General features: G+C 40.2%; 1 protein-coding gene and 15 non-coding genes across 16 annotated transcripts in view; 1 reads left to right on the forward strand and 15 right to left on the reverse strand.

The window, feature by feature from the left end:
* Positions 1–20,858, forward strand: part of LOC143145990 (uncharacterized) — a 164,596-nt gene that overhangs the window by 33,695 nt on the left and 110,043 nt on the right. The window lies entirely within an intron of this gene.
* Positions 2,111–2,229, reverse strand: LOC143146472 (5S ribosomal RNA). The gene has a single exon (XR_012991961.1). It is a non-coding gene; the product is annotated as a 5S ribosomal RNA (ribosomal RNA).
* Positions 2,525–2,643, reverse strand: LOC143146479 (5S ribosomal RNA). The gene has a single exon (XR_012991967.1). It is a non-coding gene; the product is annotated as a 5S ribosomal RNA (ribosomal RNA).
* Positions 2,826–2,944, reverse strand: LOC143146495 (5S ribosomal RNA). The gene has a single exon (XR_012991980.1). It is a non-coding gene; the product is annotated as a 5S ribosomal RNA (ribosomal RNA).
* On the reverse strand, positions 3,909–4,027 carry LOC143146474 (5S ribosomal RNA). Its single transcript, XR_012991963.1, has one exon. It is a non-coding gene; the product is annotated as a 5S ribosomal RNA (ribosomal RNA).
* Positions 4,309–4,427, reverse strand: LOC143146465 (5S ribosomal RNA). The gene has a single exon (XR_012991954.1). It is a non-coding gene; the product is annotated as a 5S ribosomal RNA (ribosomal RNA).
* On the reverse strand, positions 11,228–11,346 carry LOC143146459 (5S ribosomal RNA). Its single transcript, XR_012991948.1, has one exon. It is a non-coding gene; the product is annotated as a 5S ribosomal RNA (ribosomal RNA).
* On the reverse strand, positions 11,627–11,745 carry LOC143146468 (5S ribosomal RNA). Its single transcript, XR_012991957.1, has one exon. It is a non-coding gene; the product is annotated as a 5S ribosomal RNA (ribosomal RNA).
* On the reverse strand, positions 11,925–12,043 carry LOC143146460 (5S ribosomal RNA). The gene has a single exon (XR_012991949.1). It is a non-coding gene; the product is annotated as a 5S ribosomal RNA (ribosomal RNA).
* Positions 12,338–12,455, reverse strand: LOC143146484 (5S ribosomal RNA). The gene has a single exon (XR_012991972.1). It is a non-coding gene; the product is annotated as a 5S ribosomal RNA (ribosomal RNA).
* On the reverse strand, positions 12,748–12,866 carry LOC143146476 (5S ribosomal RNA). Its single transcript, XR_012991964.1, has one exon. It is a non-coding gene; the product is annotated as a 5S ribosomal RNA (ribosomal RNA).
* On the reverse strand, positions 13,048–13,166 carry LOC143146471 (5S ribosomal RNA). Its single transcript, XR_012991960.1, has one exon. It is a non-coding gene; the product is annotated as a 5S ribosomal RNA (ribosomal RNA).
* Positions 18,719–18,837, reverse strand: LOC143146461 (5S ribosomal RNA). Its single transcript, XR_012991950.1, has one exon. It is a non-coding gene; the product is annotated as a 5S ribosomal RNA (ribosomal RNA).
* LOC143146470 (5S ribosomal RNA) lies at positions 19,124–19,242 on the reverse strand. Its single transcript, XR_012991959.1, has one exon. It is a non-coding gene; the product is annotated as a 5S ribosomal RNA (ribosomal RNA).
* LOC143146462 (5S ribosomal RNA) lies at positions 19,422–19,540 on the reverse strand. Its single transcript, XR_012991951.1, has one exon. It is a non-coding gene; the product is annotated as a 5S ribosomal RNA (ribosomal RNA).
* LOC143146463 (5S ribosomal RNA) lies at positions 19,835–19,953 on the reverse strand. Its single transcript, XR_012991952.1, has one exon. It is a non-coding gene; the product is annotated as a 5S ribosomal RNA (ribosomal RNA).

Here is a 20,858-nt window from a genome sequence, read left to right on the forward strand (position 1 = left end):
CGACGGGCCCTCGAAAAGAGGGCGATATTTCGTCGCCACCTTGGGGAAATCGAAGACGTTGATTCAGTGTGATCATCGAGAACGTCGACCATTTTCTCATTCCTTCGTACTAAATTATGGCACCGGGTTAAACGAAATACGATACGTGGAAATGGGGGTAAAGTATACATTTACGGCGGCTGAGCCGAGATATTTTACACGACATCGTGTTATTAACCTAAATTATAAATCGAAGCCGGCTGGAACTCGTTATTTCATCTACGGCACATCAGAGTACCGTGAGATATTAAATACGATACATTAGAACACTCTGAACGTTCAACTTACGGGTACATTTGAATACCTAGAAGGTTCAACCGTGATTTATTAAACTGCTCCGAGAGTTCAACCGTGGCGCATTTGGATACCTCGAGAGTTCAAGTACAGGACACTTGACTCTCCTAAAGTTCAATTACAGTGGGAATACCTTGAGAGTTCAATTACGGCACACTTGACTGCCCTGAGAGTTCAACTATGACATGTTAAAATACTTGAAAAGTTCAACTACCAACCGAGAAATACCTCGACGAAAATCGTGAAATTTCAACCACCGTGTACCATCGAAACTTGGTACGATACACTTGGTACAAATAACTTGTTATTGTTAAACGAATACAGTTTATTTACGAACGGAGCCTTCATTCTGTAAACATTTGGCTCGCGAACACCGTGGTAGTCAACATCCACGGTCACTGTAGTTTCATCGAAACAAAGCGCGGGAAAAGTGTCCCAAATGAAACGTTCGTTCAACCACTTACAATTAGCGGACCATAAAATCACGAGGGCGTGGTTTCACGACTTTTATACGCCGTAATGTATTCACCACCATCGTCGTAACGCGAGTTTATCGATCCACCGCCGTTTGCAGCCACTTTAAATCCGATCTAACCGAGTTAAGCCTCGCTAACGACAAGGATCGGCCCACCTTCGCTGTTTGTTCACCTAAACGGGGTTTTGGGGCTATGGCGAGGCAAGTTAACGCGCGATTAGCAGTTACTTCATCGGACGAGCGTTTCGTCCTTTATGTTTCGTGCACGTCAACGGTCCTTTGGCGACGGTGGACGTAAAAGGATGCAGCCTTTTGAGCGACGGGGACTTTGATCGGGGATGTTTGCTTCCATCGCGGCTCCTCTTCCCAAAGATGGAGCGTTACGTTCGGAACAAATTTTCGTCAAACTCCGGATACAGACCTCGAGAACTGTTGGAACCCAAGACAATCACAAACGAGTGAATTTGACTGGAACACTGAGCGCGACCGAGTCTCTTATGCAACAATCTCTCTGATTGTTCGGGTAATGGATTCTCGTCACACCGATGTAACTTGTACAAGTATATTCCGATGGAAATCTTTCGTTTCGTTTACGAATATTATAAGAATATCTTTAGGGGAACAATATTTTTCCAATTTGAAATAATTAATTTCTTTTTGGAGCAATAGTTTAAACCGATTTTGAGGCTTTAGGTGCGTTTAATAAGTAGTAATAAATGCGGATAATTGGAAAGATTTTCAGATGCTTCGGTATATTTTCCTCTTGAAATATGCTGAGCAACAACTTAAACCATTTTCCAGGATGGTCCGCCAATAAGGTTCACAGAAATCTAAAGAATATCGTCGCCGAGTTCAAAATATTCGACTTTCAATGAAAAATGTTCGCCCAGGGAACTCCTGTAACTCGAGCGTTCTGACCTTTTGAAAAGCACTAGTTTGAAGAGGGAAACTTTCGTCGTAAATATCGCGCCACTTCTACTCTTTTCCTTTTTCAGACCTTAAAGGTGAAACCATCTCTTGAGAAATAACGTGTGTGATTGTGTCTTCACCGATGTTACTTATGAGAACTACATGGTCCATTTCAAAATAGAAAACTCAAAGATTCATTTGGCGTACTATGCGCTTCAAAATTAAAAAGAAAATCTAACAAATGCATAGTCAATAAATATATCGAGTTTGGGGGGGCCTTTAAAATTATTTATTGCAATTCTAATTATAAATCAGAATAGACTGCATACAAGTAACGAAAGTTTGAATGTTTATACGAAGAGTACATGTATCAAAATTTAAAAAAAAAAAAAAAATCAACAACACGCGGTGTTCCCAAGCGGTCACCCATCCAAGTACTACCCGCGCCCAATGCATCTTAACTTCAGTGATCAGACGAGAACTGGTGGGTCATGCATGGTATGGTCGTTGACGTTAAAATAAATGTATTTACACGTACACTAGATACTCATTCTTACGTAGAAACTGGAAATATGCGTTGTTATTAGTCCATCTGAAGTAACAATTTAAAAATTGTGTACAATATAAGGTCTTTACAGTATAGATAGTAAAAGAAAATTGAATTTCAATAAAAGAAAATATTTCGACACTTTAATAATAATTATAATAATTGGTAGTGACTGCAATATTACTTGCAATTACTGAAAACAGAGTGCAATTTCAAGACATGTAATCAAATTAAAGAAAAAAAGAAACTAAAAAAAATGGAGCCAACAACACGCGGTGTTCCCAAGCGGTCACCCATCCAAGTACTACCCGTGCCCAATGCATCTTAACTTCAGTGATCAGACGAGAACTGGTGGTTCATGCATGGTATGGTCGTTGACATTATTGTACGTACAGTTACATGAAGACTAAGTACTCATTTTTTACATATACAACTTATAATATACACAATACAAAATTCCAATTACACTAGAAGAAAATATTTTGATACTATAATAATAATCGTAGCAATAATTGCAATTATCGTGTTATAAAATTAAAAAAAAAAAGATTAAAAAAAGTGTGCCAACAACACGCGGTGTTCCCAAGCGGTCACCCATCCAAGTACTACCCGCGCCCAATGCATCTTAACTTCAGTGATCAGACGAGAACTGGTGGTTCATGCATGGTATGGTCGTTGACGTTTAACAGTACATACTTAAACGTAGATTAGCTAGTCATTTTTATACACATATACATTAAGATTACATCTCATTGGTAACCAAAAAAATCCTCCAAAGACTGGAACCAATTTCTCATAAGAAAGGTATTAAAAAAACTTTTTCTCCATCGAAATAATCGCGCGATGATCACAAATATTCAAGGGAAGTATCGTTTGCATCTAAGAGCATTTGTTCGTGGTCCGCGTTAATCCGATGAAAATCTTGATCGATGATCTTTTCGTAGTCCTCCTTCCTCCCCTATTCGCCGCTCTGAGATCAACCGCCGAAGGGTTGTTTACGCTCGCGGACACGACGAGAGTGGTCGAGGGTTGGAGAACCGAAGACGTGGATACAAGGGTGGGAAGCTTCCCTGTGTTACCGTTGACGGAAATTTCCCTCCGTCTGCCTGTATATCGAGGACCGTACCATTTAACCCCCGTCCCTCCGTTTCCGCCACACGTATACCCGTTCGCTCAGTTCACGGGATACGACGAGCTCCAATTGAATTCACTCGAATGCACTGGAATTTTCTATACGAAGAAGCACTTAACGAGGATCGAATTTTACATCTCCACGCGATACTAACGTTACGTCGCCCCGTTACATTTCACTCGATATCGGCAAAGCGTTGAATTACATACGCCGTTCGTTCGACTCTATTTCCTGCCCTAATTCGGAGACCCTTTTATACGGTTCACGTTCACGAACAGTGTTCCCGAAACTGCTCCGGGATTCCGTTTGTGCGGTCTTTGTTACCTCAATTGAAAGCCCCGTATAAGTTTACTATTATCATAATATCCTTATTGCATAAAAAGTGCCGGAAAAAGAAGAATACTATCACTTACGATTAAAGTACAGCTGGAGACTGTTTTTTCGACTTAACCTCAAATACGTGTTCGGAGTATTGAACGTGTTATAAAATTAAAAAAAAAAATAAAAAAGTGTATCAACAACACGCGGTGTTCCCAAGCGGTCACCCATCCAAGTACTACCCGCGCCCAATGCATCTTAACTTCAGTGATCAGACGAGAACTGGTGGGTCATGCATGGTATGGTCGTTGACGTAGAAATCTTTATACTTACATGTACACTAGCTTTTCATTTTGCGTAAGCAACAAAATATACATTTTTATTACTCTGTTCGAAGTAATGGTTTACAAATTTTGTATAATGTAAGGTAACCCCACATAGTAAACAATTCGAAATTCAATGGAAGAAAATATTTCGACCTTTTAAGAATAATCGTAACAATTAATAACTGTCGTAATATTCCTTGCAATTGCTAAAAATAGATTGCAATTACAAAGCATGTAACAAAATTGAAACAAAAAAGATAAAAAAGTGTACCAACAACACGCGGTGTTCCCAAGCGGTCACCCATCCAAGTACTACCCGCGCCCAATGCATCTTAACTTCAGTGATCAGACGAGAACTGGTGGTTCATGCATGGTATGGTCGTTGATATTAAAAGATGTATACTTACGTGTAATATATCAACTAATTCTTGTACATATACAAGTTATGGCAACGTCATACTATATTGTGCAGATGATCATTCTCCTGAATGTTAGTAACCATGGTAAACTTCATTGTTCAAACTTATATCCAGTTACCGCAAATTTTTGACGAATTCGAGATTGAAAAAGTGCCAATCTCAAGTTGTTACACAAGAAGAAATTTTCAATTTTTTAGGTTAACGTAATCCACCGTATTCGATCGAATATAAAAACGACTCACAATTGTGCAACACTCCTATATTACGAGTTTACAATTCTCCATGTGTACAAATTTCCTCAATTTTCATACTCTTTCTTCTCCACCATCTCAGCGTTCCAAAGATTCCCAATTTTCCAATCTTCTCACACCCGTACCCTCTCCAATCTCAAAGTTTCCACTTTTCCGTGAGTTTCCCCTTTCCACGAGTGTCCAATTTTCCCCAATTCTCGGAATCCACAATTTTCCAAACTTCCCCCCATTTTGCGTACTTTCAGTTTTTCCGAAATTTTCTCCAGCCTCCCGATTGTTTCCCGGCACCGTTGCCAACCGTGAACAGAATAATTCACCAAGAAACGCTTCTTCGTGTTAATCTCTACGACAACGAACTCACGGGGAAAGCTGTTCTCGTAATTACCGGATGGATCCCCGGGCAAGACGGGAGCATCGCGTCGACCAGTTCCACGAGGGGCATAAAAAACTGTAATCGCGTTGGGACGTCGTTGTTTAAACTCGTAATAAAATCAGCCGCCCCTCGCCTCGTTTCCCGGCACATTGTTCCGCTTCTCGGCGCATTAGGTTCCTCCCCGTCCATGCTCGAGACACAAAACGCACGTGAGAATCTCTCCTTGCAGCGTGCCTCGGGCTCCTCGTAACACCTAACGAAAAAAAAAAAAAGAAACAAAAAAAAACCTTCGAAAGTTCGTCCTGGGGGTTGCGGAAAAGTTACCCAGGGAAATGCACGTTTCGTTTACCATTCTCTGCTCCCGTTGGTGTCTGGCATTACGGTGTCGCGAAATGTACGAACGTGCACGCGCCAGGCAGCACGAACACCACTTCCGGTCCCCAATTTAGAGACTACGGCCTTTACGGAAGAAACAAGCGTAACGAGACGAGATTTCGGAGTTTCGGGAAAAAAATTCGGTGCGGCGCCCTCTTTGCGAAATTCTTTCTCGTCGGACGATATTTTGATGAATTTTTAACAGGTTTTGAAAAGTTTGTAAACGAACGAGTCACGGTGGACGAGTTTGTCGCAGAACGCTCGAGAGTGTTCGTTAAACGTATAAATTTAATATAATGTTTGAGGTCAAGAGGTTACGTTCGATCGAATACGATCGGTTTCGATGAATTGTATGATTCTTTCCGCGATCGAAGTAATGGGACGGGTAACGTAAAAGGTCATTAATAATTTATGGTAATTTATTATTGTACCGTTCGATAGAATGTGCAATTGAACGAGACTTGGCGGATGAAATCGTCCTTGGCGGAGTGCTCGAGTGTGCTCGATAAATGTATAAATTGAATGCAAAGTTTGAGGTTAAGAGATTATTATGCACGATCGAATACGGTCGGTGTAATTAAATAATTATTTCCACGGTCGTAGTAACGAGACACGTGATTCGGTAAGTCGTTAATAATTCCCGGTAATTTGTCATTATATTCAGGACGAAGTGCCACTCGTGGAGCAAGTTCCGCGAAATTTGAGGTTAAGGTTACGTTCGATCGACGAGCGATCGAGGAACCGAGATCGAGTGAAAACGGAGTCGAAGAATCGTAAATTTATCAAGAAAACATTTCGAAACGTGAAAATCGGGACGAATGTCGAGAGTGTGTGAGAGAGGGTACTTGAAAAATTCGCAACGTGACTTGTTGCTTTACGTCGATGCTTTAGCTGGTAGCCACGGAAAGTTGACTCAACAAGTGATTTCTGTTTATTTATTACGTACGTTTTTGCCCCCGGACCGATGAGAACGGAACTCGATTCGCGAGAGCACGGCACGGTCGTGTTCGAATAACAACGAAACGCGCGCGTACGTGAATTTATTCGCGCGATTCGTAAATGCGCGCGCTCGCGCGAGTAAACACCCCGTTCAAGAGCGTTTCCCCATTCATCGTTGGGAAACGTTCACGTTCGTGCAACGATCGTGTGCACTGCGACGATTTCATATCGCCGTAACGCCATTCTCGCGACGTCAGGCGCGTTCGAGTTTGCTTTAACACCAGCTTGGATTCTCGTGAGGAAATAACCATCGTAAGGTGCCAACGGATCTCAAAATGGTTACTTGGTCCGAGGCAGTGGAGCAGAACGTTTCACCTACGATCTGCGACCCTCTAGGATCCCCACTTACTACAGCGACACAGTTACAGGTGCAAACGATTTTATTCCCTCCGTGTTTATGCGAGCTGGATATTGGAAAATGGAGAATTTATACGAGGAACGAAATTTTCTCCAAAGTCGGAGGAAAAGATCGTCCAATTATCTCTGCGAGTCTTCACGATCGAGAAGTTTCTTCTTTACACCTACCCACTACCCTAATTTGTCAAGAATCTTTAACACTTTGCGCTCGAAGCATTTCTCTAGGCAAGAAACCTCAAAGAAATCTTTCACATCGGTTGTGAAAGTAAATGGTAGAATAATTAATATTAAATATTTTGTGTACAAGATACTTTATTTATCTCGAGCCACGGAGCATGTCTTCCTCTTGAAAAATTGAAACTTGGAAAAATTAGAAAAATTCTGGTCGATCGTTTTTCGAGTGCAATGGATTGAAGAAAAGAAATTGGAGGAAACTCTGGAATTTCGTAAAATTTCCACGCGAGACGTACTCGTGAACACTTGAGGGGGATGATTGCAAAAGGGGGCTCGTATTTGCATCGATGAAGTGAATTCACCCTTGTACGGTGCATTAATCGCTGGAATAGGGGTGGAAGAGGAACGTGGAAGAGGAACTTGTGTCCCTGTCGGGAAACTTACCGAAGTCACGAGAAGACACGGAAACGAAGGCTGGTCCCAGTGTGCATTATTAAGGAGGGTCAGTCGCCCGGGAAACGTTGAAGATGGGACGTTAACCGTGTTAACGACGACAGGGGATGAAAAGTTCCCGCGAAAGGGACGAAAATTTGGAGAATAAAAACAACGCCCCGGAAAAAAACAAGTTTTTAAACAGTCGAATAATTCCACGAAGGAAGGAGAATCAATTTTTTTGCTGCTGAGTAAGGGAGTTCGAATCTCCCAGACGATGGTTGAATATTTCTTTTTTTTAAACGATGTTTATCGTTCGAAGTGTCTACAAGTTTCTGAGCCAAGAACAGAAAATTTTTTAATTGAATTCTAATGGAGGAAAATAAGAGAAATTCGAAAATGGTTTATCAATTTTTGAAAAGACATCATTGAATATGAGAGCACAAATTTATACTTTTAAAGAAGAGTGTCTTCTACAGTTTCCAGAATTTTCTCTCGAACGGAACGCGAAGAAAATCTTCCGTTCGAGTATCCAAACATTTTTTTCTTTACTGAAGCTTGTCATTGACAATTCGCAGAATCGAAGTTTCTATATTCTGTGCCAAGAACTCGCGATCGCAATCTGAAAAAATAAATTTTCTAAAAAGTCTAAAAAGAAATAAATTTTCTTCTAGAAATCCCTCGCTTGTAAGTTCAAAATTTTCGTACAGAAACTCGCAACGATGCTCTAGTTAAAAAAAAAATTAATTTTGTCTAAAAAGATTTTTCAATTCTTGAAAAAGTATCTTTGGACATAAAAAGCAACAAATTCGCAGGAAATACGAGAACTTCTCGACGCTTCCTCGAAAGAGAAGTGTCTGTCACGATTTCGATGATTCTGCTTGTACAATGCGCGGGAAAAATCGTAAGAAATAATTACGCGGAACCATTTTGTCCCATGCGGCTCGTCGAGCACCTGGAACGACTGGTCATGAAAATATCGTCGTCGCGACGCTGCAGCGGACCGAAGTTCTCCTTTCGTCGCGTTACAACGACATTAAAGCTGCATTAAACTTGTTTCCCTCCATCTGACGCTTCCCTTCTTCTTAAGGACCCGATGCGGAGAGACGCTGAAGAAACTTGGGAGATTAAAAAATAATAGAGGCACGATCGTCGAAAAATCGCTTAGTCAGGTATAATTGAATGATAAAACATCCCCTCACCGAAAATCCGTGACCCCCTTTTCAGAAGAATAACCGAGAACAAGATAGTCTCCTGTATTTGCAATTACGTCAAAGTTACCATTGGCGGGGACGCTCTTCGCTTTATTTCATTAAACCGACTATGTATAGATATACATATAATGAATATTTCATTATTCTGTACGATATTTAAAATACCCTAGCTTACTCAAATGTAACCATCTCGCGTAAGAATACAATTCTGTAAGGGACACCGGTTTCATTTTCTCCACTTCGGCTCAGACAATACCGGTCTTGAAACAGATACTGCTGGATAGATCGTAACGTCGTCAGTCATCGGGTTACGTCGCGTCAGTTCGGGTTTCCGAATGGCGAAGACTCCTTAGCAATTGGTGGAAACGTATCGTACACGTAACGTAACCGTATCTGTCTTCGTGTTTTAGAAACGTAGCAGGAAGCTACAAAGAAGATAGATATGAATTGAAATACAAGTGATATTCGTTCGTGTATGATAATTCTTTTTTATTTCTTCATTCCCATTATCATACGTATGTATATCCGAATACTGTACGAAGAGTAACGTCGCGTCGAACGGGACCCCGAGACACTGTCGCTAAGGCCCTCCCCACCACTTTACTTTCACTTCTCCCCACTCGTCACGTGATACGGACGCTAGTGACGTCACGGTCTATCCAGCAGTGTCCCAGCAGCACTCGATAGCACCAGTGACGAGAGCGGAGAGACGAAAGGGGAGTCTAGGTCGACAGATGGGAGGAGAAGGAGAAGTTTAAAGACTCCACCTGGCCATCCTGCCCTACAGATGCATTAACTTCGCCCTCCGGCGCACGTCGTCCATCTTTCTCGCGTCTTTGACAATGATAAAGAATCTTCGAACGATGGTGTGTGCGTATATACCCAACGTACCGCGCTGAAAAGCAGGGAACTCTGGATGTCACCTGCTCGAAGCAGACCACGCGCCGCAGCTGTTTCCGCCTCGCTATTTGCATGGCATTTGTATTCGCGCGTCACGCCTCTACCGGCGACCTTCACCCTTCCTCGGAACAGGTGGAAAAATATGACTCGGTCTTAAGAAACAGGCCAACCTCCGTATCCACGCTATTTTAAATAAGAGGAACACGCTGGCAACAAAATTCTTCGTGGCTGCGGGCGTCTCGTGGAAACTCGAAGGTCGAGTCTTTTTATTTAAACGGTAATTACAATTGCGAGGTATTTGAAAATAAAGTCAAAGGTCAGCGTGGCGTAGAACGTTTTTCGGGTGTTAAAATGTTTGGACGTCGTTGGGAAATTTTAAGCTTTAAGTGGATGTTGAAGTGGACTTATTCCGAGACTTTGAAATTCATAGTTGGAGAATTTTCACGGTAGATAAAAGTATCGAAATTGATACAGTTTCGGTATAATTTTAGGTTTACGTACGTTCTGCGATAAAATTTTAAGGGACGAAGGGAAGGTATCTCCCAACACTGATATTTATAGGTAAATGATATCGAGTTAACATCCATGTCAATGATTCTGTTTCAGTATTTCGGTATTTGTAAAATGCAACGAACAACAATTTCGAATCGTAAAATCTTTGCGTTACAGTTTCACGTGTAACGTTCTAAAATAAATATTTCTCGAGATTTTCGTCTACGAGGGCAACAGAGTTGCAATCTATGAGTCACTATATTGATCGAAACAGGAACTGACAATACCGTATAAACGTTACATTTCTCAACATCTTTGTAATCTCGCTCGAAGGTATCTTCTGTAAAATTGCTTCGTTCGTCGATCGAACACTATTTACAGAGAATTTCGAGATAGAACAACATGGCGGTCTTTGCCACGAAGACGAAACGTGTTTGCCGCATTTCTGCACAGTTGCTTTCGCATCGTGTTATTACGAAAGATGCTCCACACCGGACTGAACGACGATGCGGCGCGAGTAATTTCTTGCTCGTTCTGACATGCACAAATAATTGAAAGGAATCGTTTTTCGTGGACGAAAAGCGCCGCGGCAAAGGGCGGCAATACTTCAAACACGGCACTTTTACAGCAACCTACTCTGCTTCGGTAAACATCGTCGCCGTGCCGTGAAATATCCACAGATTTCCACTGGGAATTCGCCAAGCAAACGGGACGACCACGCGCACGCAAATATTGTTTGAAAATCGCCAGGCGAAATAGTTCTCGCGATGAAAGCCAGGGAAACGGGTTCTATCTGCAGACAGAGAAATAAGAGAATGCACGTTTGCGTTCTCCAGGGCAGGTGAATGTTGAAAACTAAGTTACAGGGTCATTGTATGAAGAAATGTAAGAAAAAATCAGTGTGGACGTTGTGAAATAATAGTGGAAATTTTTTAAGACAATCTGCATTGTGGAGTGGCTTCTCTAATTTTCTGGAAGGTGTATTTTGAAAAGAAATGAAAAATTGTGTCCCTGAGGTATGTTATAGATGTGTAATGATAAAAGAAAAAGAAAATTGTTCGGTAACGGTATACCAATTCGAGTTCTAATAGAAGAAAGTATTTTAAATTTAATAATTGCCGTAATACTGACTATAATTGCGGAAAGTAGATTGTAATTACGGTGCGTGTAGTAAAATTGAAAAAAAAAACTAAAAAAAACGTGCCAACAACACGCGGTGTTCCCAAGCGGTCACCCATCCAAGTACTACCCGCGCCCAATGCATCTTAACTTCAGTGATCAGACGAGAACTGGTGGTTCATGCATGGTATGGTCGTTGACGTAGAAATCTTTATACTTACACGTATACTAGCTGGACCTACTTCTACGTATACAGCTTAAAATACGTTTTCTTATTACTCCATCTGAAGTAGTCGTTTAACAAAATTTTTTATAATGTAAGGTAACCCCACATAGTTAAAAATTCTAATTTCAACGGAAGAAAATATTTCGACCTTTTAACAATGATCGTAACAATTAATAACTGTCGTAACAGTCCTTGCTATTGCGAAAAATAGATTGCAATTACAAAGCATGTAACAAAATTGAAACAAAAAAGGTGTGCCAACAACACACGGTGTTCCCAAGCGGTCACCCATCCAAGTACTACCCGTGCCCAATGCATCTTAACTTCAGTGATCAGACGAGAACTGGTGGTTCATGCATGGTATGGTCGTTGACATTATCGTACGTACAGTTACATGAAGACTAAGTACTCATTTTTTACATATAAAACTTATAATATACATAATAAAAAATTTCAATTACACTAAAAGAAAATATTTTGATACTTTAATAATAATCGTAGCAATAATTACAATTACCGTGTTATAAAATTAAAAAAAAAAGATAAAAAAGTGTGCCAACAACACGCGGTGTTCCCAAGCGGTCACCCATCCAAGTACTACCCGCGCCCAATGCATCTTAACTTCAGTGATCAGACGAGAACTGGTGGTTCATGCATGGTATGGTCGTTGACGTTAAAATAAATGTATTTACACGTACACTAGACACTCATTCTTACGTAGAAACTGGAAATATGCGTTGTTATTAGTCCATCTGAAGTAACAGTTTAAAAATTGTGTACAATGTAAGGTCTTTACAGTATAGATAGTAAAAGAAAATTGAATTTCAATAAAAGAAAATATTTCGACACTTCAATAATAATTATAATAATTGGTAGTGACTGCAATATTACTTACAATTACTGAAAACAGAGTGCAATTTCAAGACATGTAATCAAAGTAAAGAAAAAAGAAACTAAAAAAAAGTGTGTCAACAACACGCGGTGTTCCCAAGCGGTCCCCATCCAAGTACTACCCGCGCCCAATGCATCTTAACTTCAGTGATCAGACGAGAACTGGTGGTTCATGCATGGTATGGTCGTTGACATTAAACTACGCGCATTTACACGTACACTAGATACTCATTTTTACGTAGAAATTGAAAATATGCATTGTTATTAATCCATTAGAAGTATCGGTTTAAAAATTGTGTATAATGTAAGGTAGTTACAGTATGGATAGTAAAAGAAAATTGAATTTCAATAAAAGAAAATATTTCGACACTTTAATAATAATTATAATAATTGGTAGTGACTGCAATATTACTTACAATTACTGAAAACAGTGCACTTGCAAGACATGTAATCAAAGTAAAGAAAAAAAGAACTAAAAAGAAGTGTGCCAACAACACGCGGTGTTCCCAAGCGGTCACCCATCCAAGTACTACCCGCGCCCAATGCATCTTAACTTCAGTGATCAGACGAGAACTGGTGGCTCATGCATGGTATGGTCGTTGACATTGTCATACGTACACTTACATGAAGACTATGTACTTATTTTTTACATATACAACTTATAATATACTCAATCAAAAATTCCAATTACACTAGAAGAAAATATATTGATACATTAATAATAATCGTAGCAGTAATTACAATTACCGTGTTATAAAATTAAAAAAAAAAGATAAAAAAAAGTGTGCCAACAACACGCGGTGTTCCCAAGCGGTCACCCATCCAAGTACTACCCGCGCCCAATGCATCTTAACTTCAGTGATCAGACGAGAACTGGTGGGTCATGCATGGTATGGTCGTTGACGATAGATATAGTGTAATTACACGTACACATGGTATTTGTTGTTCGCATACACTTATAATATGTGATCATTCTTGTAATTCCCAAAACTTTGAAAGGACACCTCACTATCAAAACAAATAAATTACTTCACTCGAGATAACTAATACGAATTATTTATGTAAATTCCTTTTGGACGTAGTTGTCAAAGATGTAACAGATATCATCGACCATATTAACTATACAAATCATTTGCAATCAAAGAAAGCACACATTTACGTCATAACCTGTACGATACCTATAAATCATTAGTTTCACATTCCCAATCAATCTCAATTTCAATTTCTCTCGTGTCGTTAACACTACAAATAATCAAATACAAACTCCGAGTACGATAGGTACTCCTAAAGGGACGTCTGAAAGAAAACACCCGTTCGAATAATACTTGTCCAATTGTGTCCGAAAACAAGAAATAAATTGATTCCAACGCGTATCTCATTAAGTCTCGTATTTCGTCTCTCGATTCATTGAATCGGTTCGCAATACGAGTGTCGCGATACACACGGTACGAAAACTCGTGAAGCGATCCAACCGAACAGAACCATAACAAATACCAAGGGGAAGACGGAATATCAACGTACGAAGGGAATCGAGTTCTAAAAAAACAATGGGAGCAATAGAAGGATCACGAGTTCAGAGTATGGTGGACTCGTAACAATAACACACGCCCGAAGGGACAAAAGGAGAATAGAAACGGGAACGCAAACATTACCGGAAGATGTCGTAGAACCCGGAGAAGGGGATTGGGGCACGTTGAAGGTACCAGGAGACCCCGGGGAGGAAAATCCTTGGTCGTCGTCATTGGTATTCTGCGATGACCGACCGCGGCGGTTGTCCGATTCAAAGTGTCCTGATCCAGTTTGCATATCCAACGTGCTTCCTACACCACGGCGATACGTCAGCATTCTCGTAGGAACAGCGGCCAGCAAACCTCAGCCGTGGTCTGGGTACCGTTTGAAATCCTGTCGGGCACAGATCCGATCTCCGGAATCGAATCGATCCCGTGGCTCGCGATCCTTCTAAGGAACGGAATTGGACGAAGCGTCGCGATGAAAGATTCACACGTTGCGGACTACTCGTGTTTGTTAACAGCATCGCGTTACCGACGTACACTGCTCGAGAATCCCGAACAGCTGACCGAAATGCTAATCCCACTGTCACGAATTTATGTCGGTGGCGTAACCGGACATTCTCGAATTTAAAGAACGGGACCGGGGGGAACAATATTTTTTTTTTATAGATTGTAATACTTTTTTATGGGTATATTTATTTTTGTAATATTCTGGTACGGGTGTATTTATTTCTGTAATATTTTGGTACGGGTGTATTTATTTTCTTTAGGTATGTATTATTTATAACTAACACGAAAGGAAATTACTAATTTTTTTTCAGTTATATCGGTAAATATTCTTCCGAACTTTTGCATCGCGATAAAATTATGTTTAATACTGAAAAAATATTTGTTAAATTTATTCGTAGAGGGGCTATTTGTCCTTTTCTTTGGTTGCACTACTACTCTATGTATTTTAGTTTTTCTAGCTAAAGAATATGTTATCTTTGAGTTAATACTTATTCCTTTTGGAAATTAAGATAAATGTAATATTTAACGTTACACCGCTCACAAAGAAACCTAAACTCTCTGTTATTAATAATTTTCGATCTTAAGAGAGGAAGCGTTTCTTTTTATATACGTCGATATAATTCTTAAGTTACGAAACATATTGAAGAAATTTCCAAATGAATGAACTATTCTCGAAGACCTGTAAATTAGTGTTGGAAAAAAAAAATGTTTACACTAATTTTTCAAAATGTTGGAAAATGGAGGAATGGAAACTTAAAATCTCGACAAAACTAATTTGACTTGGAGAAATCTATTATAGAAAACAGACGTCCCAATCACTGACAGAGGTGTATTAAAAGAAGAAGTAATCGATCCGGAAGTGTTTGAATTGTGTCCAGTTGGCATCCTCGGATATTACTTCCTCTTATTCCCTTTCTCGGTTTCTAACGTGTTTGTTTTCTACACGGAACCGCTTTTTGCGGAGAAAAGTTGGAATTGGCGAGCTTTCGCGAACCGTGGCGACTGTATTAAGCCCTCACCGAGGTCGATGCACATTTGTCCGTGAAATATGTGTTGTTCCTGATGCGTCGGGGATCTGGGTCGACGATTGAAGCTGTGAAAAAGTAGGGTCACCGGCGCGGAGTGTACGTTACAACGATGCACTGTTGATTTAGCGACAAAGTAATGTTGTTTTTGAACGGAACTGTTATTCTAGCTTCTTGAGGTGGTGATTCCACGGGAGAAAAGTACCACACGAGTATCGTGTGTCCCTGTTTGGAACAAAATTTTTCTCTGGACAATTGCACAATGATCTATGGTACGAGCGATACGATGAACAACGCTCAAATAAGAAATTGCGACAAAATTCGCGATCCAACGGAGAAGTGGGTGATTCTTGGCGAAGAAACGAATCGAAAATCAGAAATAAGATTTTTTGATACGAGGCTTCGTTCTCGAGAAAATAAATTTGGAAAATTCCCCGTTGCACGCGATCGGTTCGTTAATTGTTCTTTACACTCGCGTTGTTCCCTCGGTATAGTATTATTTACCTTGAACTGCTTAAAACTAATTAGAACAAATAATAGCCCACCACCGTCAATGTTTACAAACACAAGCACAAGTAATAACAATGAGTAATGAATCCACGTTTCACCGAGCGGAACTCGAGCGTGCCCCATCAATTTTCAAGATCGATTTTCACGAAAACGAAAACCTCCGGCGAACCATTTTTATTCCGTACTTTCTATGTATTTTTGAACGAAAAATCGCCCCATACCCGCTCACGTTACAAATTCTTGCTTATCTTCCGTCTATGAAGAATGTACGGTACATTTCTCGTTGTCAGGACGGGGAATCCCTTAAAGAATGCGAACAAGATTTGAAACTTCGGTTCTTAGGTGTTGCATATTGTTCAGAAGGGATGTACAACGTTTGAGGAAATTTAATTCAAGAATCGTATCAATATTGATTGACAAATCTCGACAAAGATATCGTTTCGCGTAACTGTTACAAGCCCAAAGAATTAAAAGGAATTAAAAATCGTATCTTCTAAACATCTTCTAGATGTTAAAATTCGCTCAGTTCGAGAAAGTAATCTTAGTCTCGAACCTTGGTTACGTAAATAATGATCGTAGCTCGAGTTTCGAAGCGTTAGGGATCTCTTCGAAGTTACGTGCTCGAAACACGAAATTTTTCTTTGAAGTTGCGAACCGAAATACTCGGTGGAATCTTCCACCTTCGATCGGAATCGGGGGCAACGAAATATACATGTTATTTTCGGATCGGTGGGCGAGATTTGCATCTAGTGTTGCCGATAACGAAGGTATTTGTGAATCGGAGAGTCCAGTTTGCATAGCCCGTGGTGCATTTCGGCACGCTAGAACGAGATACATACATATATATATATCGTGTCTAGAACCATCGATCCAAACCTTGATGCGGTTTCGGTTTCAAATCCCGATCAGGTCTCGATTGGATTCGAATTACCCTTAAATAGCATCAATTACTTCGATCGACGTTTTACGAACCCAACTAATCGGATTCCCAGCAAATTTCCCCGCACTCGAATCTCGATGTTGTTACCTTTTAATGACCACTTCCATTATCTCACATTAAGTTCAAACTACAACGAGTTCTCGTATTATTTACAGAGAGCCGCGAATTGTGAGATACATCGTACGTAAAATACCAATGGAATTCATCGCTGGGAAACTTTTTACGAAATGACGAACGAAACGCGAGAAGTATCGAAGAGAAGTGACATTTTCTTTCGGCAAAAATGATATTCGATATCGAAGTGCAACCTCGACGTGGCATAATCGTAAAGAAGTTTTACAGGGACTGTGAAATACATTTTCACAGTGTACACCCTCTCGGGGGTAACGCAGAGGCGTTATTCTCTATATATAATTTCATAGCTCTTTACCACGCGGTAAGAAGCGGAAACACCATGATTTATTCACCGTGAACCAAGCCGATGTTTTCTTCGTGAAAAAATAAACGGAAAGCTTAGAATACAATTTTCACCCACGGGGCTCCGTTTTCGAGAAAATTGATCTTGAAAACTCGCGGGGCACGTGTGCTCCGTTAACGTTGTCCCACCGTAGCTCGTCGAATTTACTACCGGCCATAAATTCATACTTGTATCGAGCAGACTTGTTAGAAGATACCAAGATCGATGAAAGTCTGATAACACCGTGTCACGATCGATGTTCACAGACACCAGCGCGAGTCAAAATGATAAGTAACGATCACATGCACCCTGTCCAAGTTTCACCAGCCCCACATTCACTTCAACAACGATTTTCTCGGCAAGGAAGTCTCGTACGGAAAAAATGTATACTACATTTTCCATGTACTTTTATACAAAGAATCGCTTCGTGTTCTCAATTTTATCATAATTTTCACCCCAGCTTGAATTGATCAATTTCTCGATTTTCTCGAGAATAAAAACTAAAAATGGTCCCATCGTTATCGTCGACGTTGTTTCGTTGCGATTTCACGTGAATCGAAATCACCATTGCGGTACTCGAAAGTACGTTTCACGAAACAAATCGATGCGCCTCGTTTCTCGTCCCATCGAGAGGTTCGAACATGTACCGGAACGATCACGCGGCGTTGCTCCGTTGCTGTGCTTCCCCGCGAGTCGCCGCTTACGGATGGTTCGTTGTCCACGTAGCTGGCAGCCATCGTTTCCTTTCACGATCCACCACAAAAGGAGCACAAAAGCGTTATTAGCGAAACGAGCCGCGGCGCGATCTCTCCCGCTTCCCTCGCGCGGCGAGAAATGGATTCTTCCTTCGGGCGAAGTAGGTCGAAGTTCGCGCGGGGAAAGCGTAAAAGATACGCTCGACCATCTTTCTTCGTCTCTCTACCGACTGCTCTCGCCTTCTTGAACATGAATCATGATTCTTTCGGGATCACGGGAACACGCTCGTCTTCGATCTCCCGTTGTTCGATTTTATCGACGCCGGGTCGTGTTTTCAGAACGACGACCCTTTCACACGTTCCTGGTGAACATCGTGCGAGAGATTCTTAAGAGACGAAAGATCACTGCGCCACGGGAAGCAGAAAATTTCGTCTAACGTCGAGGAGAACGTCACTCGAGCGTTGAGGAACAAATTTTCTAAGATGCTATTATATTTCGGCGTACACGCGAGGAGAGATTACACCCTCGCGACAAGAAAATTCACTTGACGATTTTCACTTGTCGAATTAAGTAGTTAGTGTGAATGAAATAATATTTATTGTAACAATGATATGTTAGTATTCGCGAGAAACGATTTTTGAAGGTAAAATATCTATATTTATACGAATACTGTGTGTTTTCATTTTTACGAACACAATTTGGAATATGCATTGCCGTTAAAAAAATATTTTGATACTTTAATAATAATCGTAGGAATAATTGCAATTACCGTATTATAAAATGAAAAAAAAAAGATAAAAAAAAGTGTGCCAACAACACGCGGTGTTCCCAAGCGGTCACCCATCCAAGTACTACCCGCGCCCAATGCATCTTAACTTCAGTGATCAGACGAGAACTGGTGGTTCATGCATGGTATGGTCGTTGACGTAGAAATCTTTATACTTACACGTACACTAGCTTTTCATTTTTACGTAAATATCAAAATATACATTCTCATTACTCTGCTCGAAGTAATGGTTTACAAATTTTTTATAATGTAAGGTAACCCCACATAGTAAACAATTCGAAATTCAATGGAAGAAAATATTTCGACCTTTTAACTATGATCGAAACAATTAATAACTGTCGTAACATTCCTTGCTATTGCTAAAAATAGATTGCAATTACAAAGCATGTGACAAAATTGAAACAAAAAAGAAAATAAAAAAAGTGTGCCAACAACACACGGTGTTCCCAAGCGGTCACCCATCCAAGTACTACCCGTGCCCAATGCATCTTAACTTCAGTGATCAGACGAGAACTGGTGGTTCATGCATGGTATGGTCGTTGACATTATCGTACGTACAGTTACATGAAGACTAAGTACTCATTTTTTACATATAAAACTTATAATATACATAATAAAAAATTTCAATTACACTAAAAGAAAATATTTTGATACTTTAATAATAATCGTAGCAATAATTACAATTACCGTGTTATAAAATTAAAAAAAAAAGATAAAAAAGTGTGCCAACAACACGCGGTGTTCCCAAGCGGTCACCCATCCAAGTACTACCCGCGCCCAATGCATCTTAACTTCAGTGATCAGACGAGAACTGGTGGTTCATGCATGGTATGGTCGTTGACGTTAAAATAAATGTATTTACACGTACACTAGACACTCATTCTTACGTAGAAACTGGAAATATGCGTTGTTATTAGTCCATCTGAAGTAACAGTTTAAAAATTGTGTACAATGTAAGGTCTTTACAGTATAGATAGTAAAAGAAAATTGAATTTCAATAAAAGAAAATATTTCGACACTTCAATAATAATTATAATAATTGGTAGTGACTGCAATATTACTTACAATTACTGAAAACAGAGTGCAATTTCAAGACATGTAATCAAAGTAAAGAAAAAAGAAACTAAAAAAAAGTGTGTCAACAACACGCGGTGTTCCCAAGCGGTCACCCATCCAAGTACTACCCGCGCCCAATGCATCTTAACTTCAGTGATCAGACGAGAACTGGTGGGTCATGCATGGTATGGTCGTTGACGTTAAAGTTTGTGTACTTTAACGTACACGTAGTCCTCATTTCTTGCATATTTACCTTGGTATATACCTGGTAATTCATTAATTCGCTAATTAATTCTAATTCACTATTCAATATGCCACCATGTGCCATATTTCCATGAAAACTAAGAAATTCTAGGAAATAAATGAAATAGAAGTATAATGTTAACGGACTGCCTGAATAGCAGATGTATAGCTTGAAACTAATGTCTTGCACTGAAAGAAAACACGATTTCTTTATGGAGAAAGTGTACCAACAATTAAATTACCAACCACAATACACACACTTTCGGCATTACAATAAAAAAATATTACTTCTCAAATGTCAATGGCAAGTATATCTATTTTCTCCCAAGCTAAAAATAATAATTTTGTACACCGAAGAAACGAGTTCGAAAGTTCTTCGTGCTTCGTAACTTCGGTTAACTGGCCAACTGGCGTGATAGCATCTAAAAATTGATTGCAGTGGACGATTTTAATTGAAAACGAAGTACATCACGCGAGTTGGAAAACTTTCGAACGTCGTCTCGGACATTTGGAAGCATGATCAGTTTAAAAATCCCCCACCTCTCTACTTTCGTAGCACGCGACGAGCCTTTATCGGATAGTTCGCGACGATTTATGCGATCAACGAAACGTTTAACTACGTCATCGCGTGTACGGTTCTCCTCCAGTTGATTCCCTCGTATTTTTACCGCTCTCGCTGTACACTTGCCGGACGATATTCATCGAAATTTTCACGGTCGTGCTTTATCACCACCGCGGTCCCTGGCCTCGAGAGGGAACGTTTCGTGGCCACGGATTCAATATTTTCATTTGCACCGGGTCGATCGGGGAACCGTTTAAATTTAGCGCGTACGATCCTTTCGACCAGCCGGTGCAAATATT

The sequence above is a fragment of the Ptiloglossa arizonensis genome, chromosome 4 (assembly GCF_051014685.1).
Source record: "Ptiloglossa arizonensis isolate GNS036 chromosome 4, iyPtiAriz1_principal, whole genome shotgun sequence".
NCBI classification, from domain to species: Eukaryota; Metazoa; Arthropoda; class Insecta; order Hymenoptera; family Colletidae; genus Ptiloglossa; species Ptiloglossa arizonensis.